The sequence below is a fragment of the Lissotriton vulgaris genome, chromosome 1_2 (assembly GCF_964263255.1).
Source record: "Lissotriton vulgaris chromosome 1_2, aLisVul1.2, whole genome shotgun sequence".
Classification (NCBI taxonomy): Eukaryota; Metazoa; Chordata; class Amphibia; order Caudata; family Salamandridae; genus Lissotriton; species Lissotriton vulgaris.
The window spans coordinates 46744270-46757132 of record NC_141686.1 but is presented as its reverse complement, the minus strand read 5'-3'; the positions used below and the strand labels follow the sequence as shown (position 1 = coordinate 46757132).

The 12863-nt window shown below is 45.9% G+C and overlaps 1 protein-coding gene and 1 non-coding gene across 2 annotated transcripts in view; both read right to left on the bottom strand.

The window, feature by feature from the left end:
* OVCH1 (ovochymase 1) overlaps positions 1-12863 on the bottom strand; it is an 852055-nt gene that overhangs the window by 188209 nt on the left and 650983 nt on the right. The gene's annotated exons all lie outside the window — the stretch shown is intronic.
* On the bottom strand, positions 755-857 carry LOC147733900 (U6 spliceosomal RNA). The gene has a single exon (XR_015308055.1). It is a non-coding gene; the product is annotated as a U6 spliceosomal RNA (small nuclear RNA).

Genomic DNA, 12863 nt, shown 5'->3' with positions numbered 1-12863 from the left:
TCCACAGCCACAAGCGAGGACACATAGCCATGAATGTCTGGACTACGGCAACGCTCTCTACGCCGGAACCACCGCCAAGCTCCAGAAGAGACTCCAGCGAATCCAGAACGCTTCAGCAAGACTCATTCTCGACATCCCCAGACGAAGCCACATCTCCAGACACCTGAGACCTGCACTGGCTCCCGGTCAACAAGAGAATCACCTTCCGCCTCCTCACCCACGCACACAAAGCCCTGCACAACCAAGGCCCGAGATACCTCAAGAACCGCCTCAACTTCTACGCTCCCACACGCCACCTTCGATCGACCAGCCACGCCCTCGCCGCCGTCCCCCGCAGCCGAAGAGCCACAACAGGAGGAAGATCCTCCTCCCACCTGGCCGCCAAGACTTGGAACTCCCTCCCGACCCACCTCCGCCTGACCCAAGACCACCTCGCCTTCAGGAAGCAGCTCAAGACCTGGCTGTTCGAGCAGTAGCGGACCGCCCCCTCCCCAAGCGCCTTGAGACCCTCCGGGTGAGTAGTGCGCTATATAAATGCTATGATTGATTGATTGATTGAAAGCAAGAGGCCAAGAGCACAGAAGGAACGAGCCCAAGACCCGCCGAGGCGGGGAAAAAACCCCGGGTCCGGGTTAGCCCACAGTAACAGGGACTGCCGCTCGAACCCTCGAGCCACACCTCTCCGGAAAAAAAGACAGAATGAACAAGACTATGAAACCCACGTCAAAGAAGTAGATGACAAAAGGGCTGTAACGAGGTCACGGAACACTTCATGAAACGCGTGACATCCATGCGCAGGGGCCAAGATAATCTCCGAATCGTTCTAATTGAAGTATATGTGCTGCCGAAGCGAGCACTGAAGAAGAAAACAACAACCGAACTACCCACACACTGGAGCCCGAAAAGAGGATGGAAAACAAACCCCTGCACACCAACCAAGCCGTCCGAACAGGGACTCGAACCCTGGGCCCCCAGATCAAAAACCCGATGCTCCACCGTGCAGACTCCACACACAGTCACCCGCAGGGCCGGAAACCCCAAAACGGACAAGCACGCCCCTAACCGGAGGAAGAGAAGGAAGACGGGGAATCAGCAGAGCCGCGCAGCCGCACATAGCCACGGAGGAGCAGAGAGCCAGCCAGGAGGCCGCGGCCACGCCCCCCGGAGGCAGAGCCAGAAAACGCGAGGACAAGCGGCACCCCGCCCCCTAGAAGCCCGGACCGTGCGCGGGAAACGGGAAGAAGCGAGCCGCACCGGCAACGCAACCGCCGGAAAGCACGAACAAGGAGCAGCACCACAGCCGCCCGCCAGCCCCAACGGAGTGAGAGCGCAGGGAGCACCGACCAAGCACCATGAAACGGTGAGTGTGCCAGGGGTCCGCAGGGGCAATGGGGGCGCAGCCGCGGCGCGGAGGACAAACCGCCGGGCACCCAGCCAATCCTGCCAATAGCCACACACACACAGGGGCCAAGAGAAAAACACCGGGGAGCTGCAACAGAGGGACAGACAGCGCCGTAGGACAGCAGCCGCAGCACAAGAAAGCAAAACGTGACAAAGGCATGCCCATTTCAAAACAGGAGCACAACGCACAAACAAAAAGCCAACCGTGCGTTCCGAGGAAGCCCGTGCCACAGAGGGACAAGAAATACAGAAAAAAACTGTAAGAGAACACAGACTAACGGAAGACTGAGAGCAGGTCCGTGTAGACATGGAACAAACAGGTCAACAGTAAAGACCATCGCAGCACCATAAACTCACCCCCACGAAGTGAGCCAGGACAGGATAACGCGAGGCGCAGGATAAATGGGAGCAGAATAACAGAGCCCCAGACCACTGCGCCCGCCCCCCCCTATTGACCCTTGGCCCGCTAAGGCAGAGCCTAACCAGCCCCAAAAGAGTCGGGGGGAATGAAGGGGAGAGGTCCAAAAAGCCCCAGAGTCCGCTAGAGCAGGACCTCCAACCCGAGACCCAGGCACCAGCTAGCGCAGGCACCACTTACCTGAAGATGCATCTGGAGGGAAATGACGCGCAGAACAAAAAAACAGGCTGATGGTTGGGCCGGCCCGCCTCTTATAGAGGTCAGGTGGTAATGGGTCGGCCATCTTGGGAAGGCATGGGAGGCTAACTTTTTGCTTTGGAGGGTTCTGGTGTGGAGCTGAAGCTCACTATGTAAGTCATGTGGCGAGGAAGACTAACGAGGAGGTAATTATGGTTTACCAGGCAATGGCAGGGGTAGAGATAAGGGCTGGGCTGTGCTGGGCTGGGCTGGGCCAGGAAAATAACCAAGAAACGGGCTTCTTACGGGGCTTCTTGCGAGCCTCTTACATGCTGCACGGCTGCCCTCAAACACGACCGTTACTCTGCAGGCCAGTTTCCCGCTCCTCAATCCTCGTCCTTTGCTATGGCACCTGGTGCAGCTTGCCGGTGTGGCTTGCGGTGCGGTATTTCCAAGTTAGCAGTTTTCGCGGTTTTCCTGCTCCCGCCGCACCGCTGCTGCTTCTGCTCACTCTGCAAAACCCGTACTGGATACCGTACTCGCAAGCAGTATTTAGGAATGTGGTAAATATGCCATTCTAACAAGAGCGAAGGACTGTTTGTGGAGTATACTTTCAGGAGTTGGTTAGTCTGGTTGGAAGATTTGAAAACATGATTTATTCAGTTTAATATTTTGTGGTGCAACACATATGGCTGTGGTTTCAGCGTTTGAGAAAAGAGAAGGCAATAGATGGCCCTTGCAACATGGAAATGAGATTTCAGATAACGCAAAAGTCTGAAATAGTCTCAATGGAATTAGAGAGTTTTCAGGTTGAGCGTGAAAAAGCATTCTATTAAAATGTAAAATTAATATAGTAATGCCCTTGTGCAATGTTAATGTGCAAATTATTTTGAACTGAGAAGACATTAAAATATGCAAATAAGTAGTACCTAGTTATATCTATTAGTATTACGCCTTGAAATTTTAAAGCAAGCATCATTATTTCAGCAGCAAAGCTAAATATGCTGGGACACGCACACATGTTTAATAGTTGTCCTTAACCTGACTTTTTTTTAAAGCCTACACTACATTGTATTAAAGAAGGTACTTGATTAATAACATTTTGAAATGTTTGGCTAAAAACACATCGTCATTGAATAGAAGGACTTCATATTGTTTCATTCTCTAAATACAATGCATGAATAGAGAATGTTAATAGCTTAAGATATCTCTTCTATGATTTATATTGAGGAAATGTGGTGCTAAATGAGATTTGTTGCAACAAATGTTTCGATTTCACATAAAGCTACTGTTTAGGCTAACATACAATTTATATTATTAGAAGGTTAGAACGTGCTCGTATCCATGGGAAAAGAAGTCAAAGAATCAAAAGGCCTCAGACGCAACCATAGTTTAAAAATATTGTTTCATACTTCAAAGTAATTCTTTGTAATGCTTATTGAGATGGAACGTGAGAAAGAGCGTGACTAGACTGTTCTCAAGAAGACTCAAAAGCCTATTGTCAAAAGGAAGGAGAAGATACAGAACTAACAGCAACATTTTGTTCAGCTGTTAATATTAATGCATGTTCCTAGAGTAGGTTAAAGCTTTCCCAGATACTTTTGACCACACTTTGCCGTGCTTTTCCCTGATGCTTTTCCAGACCCAGACTATTTGTCCACACTGAAAGTGAATGTTAACAGCTTTATGCTGAAAGTGGGTTTGTAATCCTACCTGACGCGTTTGCTGATTGCAGTTGTGTTATATTCCATACAGGTTCCCTATATAGGCGCAGTTAACACTGCAACCTTTCACCTATATCCTTCCCTACATTACATACATAACGGTTCTTAGGGACTGACCTTTTACCTAGATAAGACACTGCATTCAGAACGTAGAGTTCCCCCCCCAGCCCTCCCCCGTCCCCCCCGGAGTTCAAAACTCAAATTATGCATGAGGATTCTTGGAAGCACAGCAGGACGAACATCTCTTTTTTCATATCTATGTATTAAGTTCAAGCCCGACGTCATCCTTTAGGCCGACACGGTAACATAGCACGGTAGGCCCCCTGGGGAGACCTGTGGGTATATATACATCAGGTCTTGCTTAGACAGAGACCGTGACTTCCCAACTGACACACTGACCAGAGACGCTGAGGTTCCTGCATGCAGACGCTCCAGCTCGCAGTGGTCTAACATCCCTTACGGGGTGTCCAACTCGAGACCAGGACAGGGTCCCATATTCTTTCCTTTCTCAGGTACTGGGGTTAACTAGACCTTCAACATCAGTGTATTTTTTTTATTTATTTTTTGTTTTAATATCTTTATTGCATTTTTGAATTTTGTAACAGTCTGAGATCGTCCGAGGTATCATACATACACATACGGACCAACATCGTAAAAGAGTACATATAGCTGAGGTGCATATCAGAAGCATGGTTACAAAACATGTGTATGTACTATGCTAGTAAACAGTTGCATGCTACTCTCTTCCCGCACTGCATCATTCCTGTCTCTTATTTACAGATCACGTGGAATGAGCAGAAGTAAATCACATGGGGGCTGTGAATGCATGTCCGCATCGGTACACAACTAGGAAATCTGCAAAATGTGTCAAGAATACATATATAGTCTGGTTCACTAAACTAATAACTTGCTGAACTACTATCGAAAAACATAATACGACTGGGCATGGATTTGTGCGTCTCGTACATTATATTATGTTGGCTCGCCAGGGTGGCACTATGACTCGTGCAGGTAGTGAGGAACTTGGCATACTAGATAGCTAGTGGAGGACTAGGGGAGATTTCCAACAGCGGGTTCAGGCCATGGACATGCTTCGCTATAGGTCACAATACTAATAACGGATGCTGCATGTCCATTGACTTTGGGCTTCCAGTGCTCAAATTAGGTACTGTTGGATGGGGGCACTGTAGTCCTCATTGTTGTTCCTGTGCGTGAATGTTGTGAGTATGGTGTCCCAATGTTGCGTTATCGGATACTTGCGGAGCCCTGCTGTTTCCTCCCTGTGCAGTGTTGTGCATTCTGCCTGTGCCCATATACTGAGTGATCTCCCCCAGCTGACTATTTCTGGGAGGGCATTGTGCTTCCACCTGTTCGTCATTAATCGGTTCGCTACTATCAGACCCAGATCTCGAAATCGAGACGGACTATTTTTCTTGGCCCTGGCATATATATAGTTATCGCGTGCCAGCAGAGTTGTAGGAAGGTGCAAGACCAGAGCATGTGTAACAGGTTCACGTTAAGCTGCTGAAATCGTGGACACGCGGAGGTGGCAATGATCAAATATCTATTCATATATGTTTGTATAAGCTTAAATTTGGAACTTCTCGGTATAGACGAGAAGCTGGCAAGGACAGCACTCCATTCCTTCTCCGTCCACGGTTGTCCTCTATCCGTTTCCCAACGTGTGTGAAGACTCAGCATGGGTTTCAGTGTATGTGTAAGCAGAGCTGATGGGGTTGACTAGACCTTAGAGGGATTCTTGGCATAACACCTACACAGATGCTAGGTACATCTAGTTAGGGAGGCATTGTAGGAGTACGCACTTTCTTATGTGTTTTATGTACCTGTATATTTCCATGATGTCTGCAAAATGGTAAAACTGTACCATCCCTTTACTTTCGTAGTACTGCTAATCATAAATCTCTGCTGTCTAATGGTCGTTACAGCACATCTATTTTACACTAGAATAACAACTGTTAAATAAATCCTTATTGAAACGCCCAGACTATTCTGTATATCTGAGACAAACTATGGGGTCAATTAAGATGGCAGACGGACAAAGTCCGTCCGCCATCCTGTCGGGGGTTGGAACCGTCCACCACAGGGGCGAAGGTCCCGTGCCTCGAATTATGATGCACCCGCCACAGTGGCGGGTGCATCCCCCATTTTTAACATTGTGGCGGGCGGTGCTGAAAGCACCTCCCGCCGCAATGCTAAAAATGCATGTTGTGCGTTTCAAAGCACAACGTGACAGACACCGCGCGGTGCCTGACATGTTGTATTTTGAAACGCAGGGGGGTACCATAGGTACCCCTCATGTGCACCCCTCCACCCAACAACGGGCCCCCAAAGCAAAGACCGTATGCCTTTTCGTGGCGGCATTGCCGCCACGGAAAGGCATTGCCCACAGCACATCCTAATATGGCTGGCAGTGTCTGATAGATACCGCCACCATATTAGAGCTTTTCCACTGTGGTCGCAAGGCGACCGCGGGTGGAAAAGCATCGGATGGTCTTCCCATCCGCCGCGGTCCCTCCGCCATTGTAAAATGGTGGGGGGAAATAAGTGGCGGACGGGCACGGATGGCGGACGGATCGCCACCGCCTGCATGGCGGTGGTGATCCGTCCGCCATCCTAATCGGCCCCTAAGTGAGCACGAGTGACTGAGCGAAAAGAAGTACATTTTTTCCACAATCCTGGGGGATCAGGGTTATCAGGTTCTAATGTTGCCAGAAACTATTCTCTCCCTGATAAGAGATTCTAGTGGCACTGTAAGCTAGCTTATGCAAACAGTGGGGGTGCTCGGAACGAGTCTGCCACCAAACCCAGAGTTTGTTAGCTGAACGCACAGATCCTCTATATGATCTTTTAAACTACACAACAGTTGCTACGGTGTGATTATTTTCTTTATGTGAACCTCTTTATGAGAAGCTCCACTGATATTTGATTAAATTGAATTTGAGCTTCATGCTCACTCTTGGCTTTTCAACTTGAACTCTTAATGGGTTCCTGCTACCACCCATTAACACCCCAGTCATTGAAATAGGGATTCCTTTCTTTACAGAACACGCTGTATTGCATATTTGATGATTTTCTCTAATCAATATTTTTTACTACCAATTCTGTAATTCGATTGCTGTCCTTTTGACTAATTGAATAACAATAAAGAAATCTTACTAAACCTCTTAATGAAAATAAAACCCTAAAAATAATCAAAACCCACATTATTGACTGAACGTAGAAATAGTATTGTAATTATTGACTGATGTATAGCTCCTGATCTTCTCATATACAATGGTAAAGGTCTGGAGCATAGCAGTGAAAGGAAACTCACACAAGTAACAGCGGGGAGATCTACCATGTTTGGTGTGAGATAGAGATGTTTAACCATTTTAATTAAATTGATTCCTGTAACAGTCATACTTCCTCTGGCAATCAGGGTGTGTTTATCCAATATCTAAACATATTCACTCCTAACTTTAGATTTTTGGGAAATGGGCTATCAGGAAAACAGTAGACACCGATCTTTAATTTGGCCTGAAGCTATAAGGGAGATCTGCTTAGCCTACAACACATTTGTGGAAGTAACTGGCAGCAAGTTGAGGGTGATCAATGAAGGACAGATGTGTAATTACATTCTAGGTTGAAAAAAGTCTCTTGCCAATTTATTTATGATTAGCTGAAATGTATTAGGTGAACCAGAGGAGCAGTAACTGTAGATGTTTTTCATAACCAAACACCAAGTAGAGCATTCCATGTAGCAGATTCTATACATTAACTAGTTACCTACAAAGTTTGTGGAGGTTTATATAGGTGGTTCTCAGTAAAAGCTTTAGTCACAAACAGAAAAGGGTACCTACAACCTTCAGAGAAAAGGAAAATCTATGCTTGCCACCCTTGGGACGAGCTTTAAACAGGGTCCAAGCATTCTGCACTTTGTGTGATTACAAGTTAGTTTGTGCCATAGTGCTAGAGAAAAGTTGTGCTAGATCTTGCACATGAAAAGCACTTTAAACATACTTTCATATTATCAGCACGCGAAACAGGCTGTCTAGGTTTGAGATTTTTATGAAGAAAAATGAATTAGGTTATTCATTGACGACTTGTCAGCAAGGCCCCAATTGCGCCAAGAGTGAGGCCTAATGTGTTTTAAAGTGCATGTTAAAAGTATTATTGCACACTTAGATAAACACCTTCAAAAGACTGCTCTTTCTAAAGTGGCAATGACCAGAAATGCATATTTCAATTCATGTGCCTTATCCAGTCATTCTCCTTGGACTTGCCCACAGGTCTATGCACTTGATAGTCTTCAAATCTGAATATACATTTATTTTTCATACATCCCTGATGTCAGCCGACATCTATCTATCTATCTATATATTCCAACAAAATCCCCACTCATTTGGCAGAAATCATCCAGCCCTCCATGGGGCAATTTCACTCATTTTTTTATTTTATTTACAGTGATGGCATCTACTCATTTCGGCAGCGCCACACTGCCTTGTTCATGATGCAAAATGCAATTGTTACCCATTAAAATATCTTTTTACAAATCATCAACATTGACAAATGACAAACCTCCTTCGGCACAACACAGTTTGCCATATCGTTATTGTGAGTGTATAAAGTGCTAGTGCTCAACTTCATCCGCCACTTTATATAATATTGAAAGTGCTAGTGCTTTATTAATAATACAGTACCATCATTCCAAAAAGTGCTAGTGCTTTAATATATAGGAGAGAGTTCCTTTTCCTGCTCTCTATATGCCCTTCAACAGTACTAGACTAATTTAAAGTGCAAATGCTTCAGTATATATAAAAAGTCATATACTTCATGATACACTATTAACAATGAGGAACATTTCTTTCCTTCCTCTCAACTCATATGCATGCGTCAAGTACTCCAAGCATGGTAATGTATGTTAAATATAAAGTGCTCAAATCTTACGTGCCAATGCCCTTCATTCCTCTTCCTCTACTATACAAGCATAAAAAAATATGGTTCTTGAAAGTGCAAACTCAACAGTTCTCAGTATAGGCAAGGATATTGATCTTCATCCACATTTAACCCATGAGGTTCCATGCTATCGAACTCCAACATATAATAGGTCTCCAATTTACGGAGTTCCTTCTCCCTATTCCCCCCTCTCCTCTTTCTGGGGATTTCAGCTAGACAACTGTACTGCATGAATATAGGGTTGCTTTGATGATGAATTTCAAAATACCTAGCAATCGGATATGTCTTATCTTGGCTAGTAATTGCTCTCCGATGTTGAAGAATTCTTTTATATGCAGGTAAGGTGGTGCTCCCTACATAGATTTTTCCGCAAGGACATTTCAGCATATAGATTAGGCCTGGGGGGTGAACTTCGCTCTGTTTGCAGAGTTTTCGAAAACTCTGCTTTGCGATGTGCAGCAGATTGTTTTCCCTGCTCGCGATCGCGAGCGGTAAGTTTGCGAGCACGAGCTGCCGCTCGGGTAGAATTTCGACCCAAGCAGCAGGAATACCAGCAAAAACTGCAGTTCGCACTGCACTCCGCCACTCACTGAACTTTGTGGAGTTTTTTTGTAACTTCGCGGAATTCCACGGAACGAAACTCTGCGAACTACGCCCAGGCCTGATATAGATCACAAAGCTAGATCTACATGTTAAAAAGCCATATATTACAATGGTTTTATTAAAAGATGTTTTAAGTGTCTTAAGATTTAAGACACTTTTAACTCATATCACTCTCACTTGCACACTATACAAAACAAACCAGCTCTGCAGTAATTCTGGCATTGAAGCACACCGGGAAGGTACTCGACCTTCCTGGTGGGGCCCGAAGATGAAGCATGTCACCAACTAGGTTTATGAGTGAGGGCTTTCTAAAGAATCAAATCTGATTCTTCTTGCTTGCTCTGCTCTTCTTCTAAGGCGGCTCACTCTTTTGTTGTTTGGATATATTGCCTGGGGGGCTAAGAGTGCTCCTTAAAAAATCCCATTCGTGTTGTTTAGTGACATTAAGCAACGCACTGCTGTGAGAGCTGTAAGGAGGCTTTTGAATCAGAGAGGCCTTCTCTTTTTCCCTATCTCCCCACATCTTGTGTTCCTACATACACATTGAAAAACCTGGGTCTCTCCTACATGGACTCAGAGGTGGATGCCATCCTAGCTGGTCCATCCAGGTTTGCAGATCTGACCATCACGCAAGCAATTACACATACTAGTGAGTGGGAAAAGTTGTCAGAACAGAAGAGTAACAATTAGGACAATTTTACATGGGACCATTCTTACTGAATACCTCCACACCCACACAGCAACTAGAAGGGCTCCTAGTAACAAATGCACCTTGTATCTTTCTAGAAGATGCAGTAGTCAGAAAAGAGTGAGCAATGATCGCATGGCATTGTACACGCGATTGGCTGATCTTAATCATCAAAACAGCCATTAGACTGTCAGAAGCCTTGATGGTTGGGATCCAACAAATCGAAAACCACTGCAAGACCACCCTGACAGGATTTAAGAAAAAACTAGAGGAAATAAACAAAGACATAGGTGAATATAAAGACGGCCTAACCCAGTCCAAAGTGACCAAATTTCAGAAGGACTTGGAGATTTGCCTTCAATAAGGTTTACCCCTATGCTGACCCTGCCTACACACCTCCTACTAGGAACAATCCCAACTCCGACCTCTCTGATAACAGTGGGTCTACAAATAGTGGGCCTAGCAACGGCAGCTTCAGAAATAGACAAAGAGGCGGGACAAGAGGGACACAGAGAAATAACTATACCCAATCCATGTGGCCACATTTTCCGGCACCAGGACCGGGATTGCGCCCCATGCACTACCCGCAATCCAGCTTCCCCTACATGGGCTGGAACCCAAACTTTATGCCAGCCTAGCCATTAAATCAGAACTCTTATCGCCCTCCTTTTTTAGAGTGGCCGCAGAGGCAGGAGAAGAGGGCATAACCAAGTGTGGTGGGAACAAGAGGACCCAGTGGGCAACCACACACGAAGCAAATCTCAGGACCAACAGGCGAGCACGAGCGCCAGGAGAGTTTAAAAACCACTCTCTCTAATGTTATCCTGTCCCCCGTAGAAAAACAGGTCCTAGAGAAGGGTCTGGGTTTCGTTCCCTCGGCACGTCTAGATAAGTTCAAATTGCATTGTGAGCTAGCGGAATTCTTCCGTAAACTCAAACTGAAGGCTTTCTTCAAGGGAAGAGAAGACAATGAACCACATGAGAGCCCAATCAACACAGGGCTGAGACTGAAGTCATCTTTCCAACCTCCCCCATATTGGTCCCTGCTGAAATCACAGCCTTTGAATAGGTGGTCTACCATGATAGAGAAATTTGAAGAGGGTAACAAGTACAAGAATCTGAGTCAAAAATAATTCCTGGCACTTCAAGGTTTGCAATCCAATACCGCAATCACCATAAAGCCAGCTGACAAGGGCGGAGCCGTGGTGATTCAGAACGCCAGGGACTATGAATTGGTCCAACATCTTCTTGACGACAGAAGGTACTACACGCCCTCACCAGTGACTTTTTATCAGAACTCAAGACAGAAATTACGACTTTGATAAAGGAAGCAGAGGAGAACGGCTATATCACCAGGAAAGAGGCAGTCTTCTTGAGCGAAGGGGACGGTATCATACCTTATTTCTATACGTTGCCCAAAACGCATAAGAACAAGACACCCCTACCGGGACTACCCGATTTTGTCGGGGGATCAGCTTAATTCTTGAGCCTTTGTCACGATTCTGTGACTTCTTTCTAAAACCGCTTGTGCAGCAAACACCAACTTATCTCAAAGATAGCAAAAGTCTTCTACACCTCCTAGAAGACATGATCATTGAGGTGTCATCTACTATACTAGTAACCCTCGACAATGACAGTCTTTACACCAGCATTACCTAGGACGATACCATAAAAGTCCTGGGTGAAGCACTGGGCGAGATTGTTTGGGAATACCAGACTCCAAAAGATTTCATCTTGAAGTGTGCCACCATGGCACTCAAACAGAATTACTTTGAATATAAAGGCACCCTTTTCCTCCAAACAACTGGAACTTCGATGGGCAGCACTTTTGCCCCTAGTGTGGCTGGCCTGTACGTCCACGATTTCGAGCGTAAATTCATAATTTCTGCGTACAACACATGCCTTTTCCATTGCCCTCTGGAAGAGGTATATTGATGACGTTCTAATGATATGGAAAGGACCTGAAGACGTCAATGAATTTCCTCCTCTGGATCAATACTCTGGACCACAAGCTCAAGTTCACCCATACCTGTGACCAGCAGGAGGTGGCCTTCCTGGATGTAATCATCTCCAAATGGGAGGGGAGCCTCATTACTAAGACGCACTACAAACCGACTGCCAAGAATAACTTACTAGAATTCTCCAGCTTTCACCCCAGGCCCCTCCGGGAATATCTACCTTACGGACAATACTTAGGGCTCAGGCGTAATTGCAGCAAATTGACCGATTTCCGCAATCCATCGTCTGACCTCACCGTCAGATTGAAGAACTGAGGGTATCCCGAGAGAATCCTGAATAAGAGCTACAAGAGGGCATGGAATCAACCAAGGGAAGCTCTCTTGGAGGACAATCCCAAAGAAAAGAAAGAAATTCCCCTCACCTGTGTGACAACGTACATCACGGCATCCACCGCAGTCAAGAAAGTGATAAACAATGAAGGATCATCACAAGCAGTAACAGGGCTTGGGAAAAACCCCTGTTTTCAGACAGAAAGGGCCAAAGTCTTAGAGATTCCCTGGTCCACACACAACCTAGAATTCAAGGATTCCTGGTTGTACCATCTGTTACAGTGGCATGGGGACTACCTAAAGTAGTGTGTCACTATCCCTGTGCCAACTGCAGCATATGCCATTTGACAACATACACAAAAACCCTTGGACTTGAACCGGGAAAGACCTGGTCTCAACGCTCTCACACCAACAGTAACTCCACTAACGTGGTATATTTGATCACTTGTCCGTGTGGATTGGGTTATGTCGGGATGACCACACAGAAAGTGAAACAACGAGTCTGTGAACACAGAAGCAACGTTAGGTGTAGGAGGGTCACGATGAAACTAAGTGAAAACTTCATCTTACAGAACCATATCACTAATGACAAAGTGGACTGTTATTGA